We start from the raw sequence: 4,755 nt of genomic DNA on the forward strand, positions 1-4,755 counted from the left end.
TTGGGCTGGCTTTGCACCAGTGGCTAGCGTAGGCAATCGAGGTGAAGTCCTTGCCCAAGGAACAACGCGCCGGCCGGTGACTCGAACCCTCGAACTCAGATTGCTGTCGTGCCAGTCTTGAGTCCGAGCTCTAACCACTCGGCCACCGCGGCCTCTTATTTCTTTATATATAATATATAATATATATATAGATTTATATATATATTATATATATATATTTATATTATATTATGTATATATATGTTGTGTGTGTCTGTGTGTGTTGATAAATACTTATGCCCACACCACACCACACACACACACACACACACACACACACCACACACACACACACCACACACACACACACACACCACACACACACACACACGCACACAACACACACGCATTATATAAATATATACATATAGAATATATATATATAGATACGATATCTATATAAATATAGATAAATATATATAGTATATATATAATATATATAATATACTATATATATTCTACTTTGCCCTTCTCCCTCTGATCTATAGATATATATATATATATATGCATATAGTATACGTATATATTGAATATTTATACATAAATATATATATATGATATGTATATATATATATAATAATATAGTATATATATATAATATATATATATATAATGAGATAAGAACATATGGATATATGTATATATAAACACACACACACACACACACACACTAAAATATATTATATATATAATTATATACTATAATATTATATAATATCATATATATATATATATATATATATATATATAGATATATATATATATATATAATGTGTGTGTGTGCGTGTTTGTGTATTTACGCTATACATATATATTTTATAAAATATATATATATTTATAAATATATATATGTATATATATACATATACACACATACACATAGAAATGTAATGTATATATATTATATAATTATATATAGATATATATATAGATATCTATCTAGATATATATATATTAATATATATATATATATATATATATACACACACACACACACATATGTGTACAAATATAAAATATATTATTTTTATCCTTATCTATGTATCCTACTATCTATATGTGTGTGTATGTACCTATCTATCTATCTATCTATATACATACATATATATATACACACATATATACATATATAGTGTTAAGTGCTTGCATGCCTTCTCGCTTGCAGCTGCCATCACTAGCTAGCCTAGTGCGAAAAAGGGAGGCAGCTTTGCATAAGAGTCCCCTGCCAGGGTCACAGCCTCTCCATCATCGAGACTTTTGCAGTGCCTCCTCGTGGCCACCCTTGGGAAACTGGGTACTTTGCGGTCCCAGGCTTAGCTGTGGACACGCCCTAGCTCCATACCAACTCCTGCCTTCTGCCCTCCTGGTGTTAATTGGAGGTGGCTCAGGGAAGGTGGGCCTTGCCAGTCCTCCTCCCCCCAGAAAACTCTCTGGCAACGCTACAAATAAATGGATACGTTGGGGGGAGGGGTGCTGTCCCTCCCACCCAGCAAGAAAGGCGGACTGTGGGTCCTGCTGGGACTATGAAGCTTGTAGGGCAAAGCCTCAGGAACCCACAGGAGGGATGGGGGCACACATCCCGGCCGACCCATCACCTTTATTTGGGGCAGCGTCGGCGGGGGTGGCAGAGGTGGCATGCACCAGAGTGGACCGCCCGAGGCTTAACCTTAGGGCCAGCTTTCGGGTAGGCTGCTTCGGAACATTCTGCTATTGTGTGAATTGAGGCAACTGGGAGTGAGGTGGATGCTCTCTCAGAGGTGAGAAGACCGGTGGCGGCATTGATCAGTATGGGTGGGTACACTACTACACTGGTCGGGCCACAGCGATGGTCACCACCTCCAGGGTGTAGCCATAGCCAGCTCCAGCGAACTTCAGCCCTCGGGTAGTTAAGGTGGACACCGGTGATGAGCGTATTTATGGCACTGAGATTAAAGCATGCTTTTGGCTTCATTGTCGTTTCTCTATTGCTGTATTACGCTTCTACCAATGTATGTAAAACTCAGATGTAAAAGAGGCGTTCTAATGCCAAAAATCGCATTCTGTGGCAGACAATTGCTCCGGCTGAGATATTTGCACTGTTCTGGGCAAACTTCAACGCGGGTATCATGCTTGCACGAGCTGGCTGTGAGAGTCTGTCAGCTCCCATGGCTCGGGAGCTGATCCCAGCAGAGAGAACAGCCTCCTTCTCTGGGACTTTGCTAGGTCCCAGAAAATGGGACCTAGCAAAATGAGGATCTCTGGCTCCCGGTACCAGTGCTCTAACTTGCATCACTTGACATGGTACAGTAGCCAAGGAGATCGACCACATTCTTGTTAGCACGTGATGGAGGATCCTCCAGAACTGCAGAGCTTACCGGAGTGCCGAGTTCTGTGGCACTGACTATAGGCTGGTTGTGGCTACCCTGTGGGTCCACTTCAAAACTCCCTGTCCCTTCAGTGGCCACCCTAAGGTGTTTCACTTCGACTGACTAAGGGACGAGTGTGCCCATCAGTCCCAGCAGTCTCTGACCGACTGACAGAACTCGACCTCTTGAAGAGCTCTGTGGGAGCTCTTCAAGCGTGTAACACTCGAAGCAGCCCAGGAGTCCATTGGCATACGTCCGAGTGCAAGGCAGAATTCCATCTCCCTGGAAACATTAGAGGCCACTGAAGCTGGTCACATGACCCAGTTGAATGGGAATCCAAGTCCTGCATCATTCCATGGTGCATAGGGCTCGGACACTGCTAAGAAGGGATAAGGAACAGTTCATCAGGAGAGTGCTGAGGAGGTTGAAGGGCATTTCTTGGTAAAGTGGGAGCTAGAGGCCACTGAAGCGTGTCGCAAGGCTCGGCTGAATGGGAATCAAGTCTTGCGTCGTTCCATGGTGCATAGGGCTCGGACCACGCTGAGAAGGGGACAAAGGACAGTCATCAGGAGAGTGCTGAGGAGGTTGAAGGCCATTTCTTGGTAAATGACTTTTTCCCCACTGACCAAGCCCTGAGAAAGCTAAACTCTAAGCCCTTCACACAGATGACTGCAGTCCAATCAGCGGATGGACGCATCATCTTAGATCATTTTGGGGTTTGTGGACTGTTGGGCTGAGTATTTTGAGCAGTTTTACCAGGTAGACCTCCAACAGTTAGCTTGGATGCAAGCGATGTCTCAGTGCCTGTGCCGGACCCACCCATCAGCGGGGAAAACCCTCTACCCTAACAGAGGTTAGGATGGCGATTTCCAAGCTGAAGAGTGGGAAGCTGCAGGATATGTGATATCCTGCTGAACTGCTAAAGGCTGGGGGTGAACCAGGCCCTGCATACAGTCTGACTGCCATCTGGCAGGTCTGGTACATTCCCCTGACCTGTGAGGGGCGTGGTCATCCCTCTCTGGAAGGGGAAAGGGGATCGTGGGATTGTAGCAACTACCGTGGCATTACACTGCTCAGCATACCAGGCAAGTTCTCGCCCACATTCTTCTGAAACGGATCCGCAACCACCTACTGAGGCATCAGGGGACCGGAGCAGTCTGGATTACTCCTGGCAAGTCCACAATAGACCGATACTAGTGCTTCGAGTAATTGTGGAAGTCGTGAGTTTGGTGTGGGTTGCTTGCAGCCTACATCGACCTCAGAAGGCGTTTGACTCAGTGCATCGGGAATCATATGGGAGATCCGAGCAGGGATTCCGACACAGATTATTGGCCTATAGCAAAGCCTTTATACTGGTACTGAAAGTGCTGTAACGTGTATGGGGTCTGTCAAACTTCTTCCTGTTAATTCAGGGGTGAGGCAAGGCTGTGTCCTTGCACCAACACTTTTCACACCTGTATGGACTGGATAATGGGCAGAGTACTACGCCAAAGTCAGTGTGGAGCAAACACTAGGCAATATCAAGGTCTCAGACCTTGACTTTGCCGAGATGTTGCTATCCTATCTGAGTCCCTGGAGTCACTGTGGCGGCTCTTGTGCATTTAGCATGAGGCGAAGCCCTTAGCCTAGAGGTCTCCTGGACCAAGACCAAGATTCAGGACTTTGGGGGCCTGTTAGGGGAACCTGTTCAGGATCCATGCTTGCGGCGAGGACGTGAAGTACAGAGAGTTTCATACCTTGGTAGCTAGTCCATATCTTGGGTTGTCAGACCGAATCAGTAGAGGATTGGTCTGGCACAGGGCATGAACTCGATCATACAAGAGCGGGAGATGTTGCTCTACTGGAAGGCGCTGCTGCTTCAAGCTGGTGTAGCAGTATTTGGCTCTAGGCGACCTGGGCCACCAGGCTTGGGGCCCTGTGCGACAACCCTGGGTTCATGGGGTACCATTGGCCAGGCAGCCTCCCCACGCTGTTAGCCGTGGGCGGGCTGGACCTACTTGCATTACGGATCGGAGACTCAAAGGCTGATTTATGGCCTAGCGTCTCACTGTGGCGATCCCTGCAGGGCCTTTGCGAGACACAACTGGAGGGACCTGTGGGTCCGAATGATCAGGTTGGCCTACCCCCTTCCGCTTGGTTTGGGGGATTGGGAAGGCCCGGGGCCCCTGGTGGGGGGGCGGGACCGTGGGAGGGCCGTATAAAATTGAGGAAAAGGGGGGGAAATTTAAGGGGAAAAAGGGGGGGGGTTTTTTTTTCCCCCAAAACCCCCCCGGGGGGGGGGGGAGGGGAAAAGGGGGAAAAAAACAAATTGGGTAATTTGGGGAAAATTTTTCGGCCCAACCAAAGGGGGGGAAAATTCTTTTAAAAATTT

This window comes from Penaeus monodon, chromosome 3 (assembly GCF_015228065.2).
Source record: "Penaeus monodon isolate SGIC_2016 chromosome 3, NSTDA_Pmon_1, whole genome shotgun sequence".
Classification (NCBI taxonomy): domain Eukaryota; kingdom Metazoa; phylum Arthropoda; class Malacostraca; order Decapoda; family Penaeidae; genus Penaeus; species Penaeus monodon.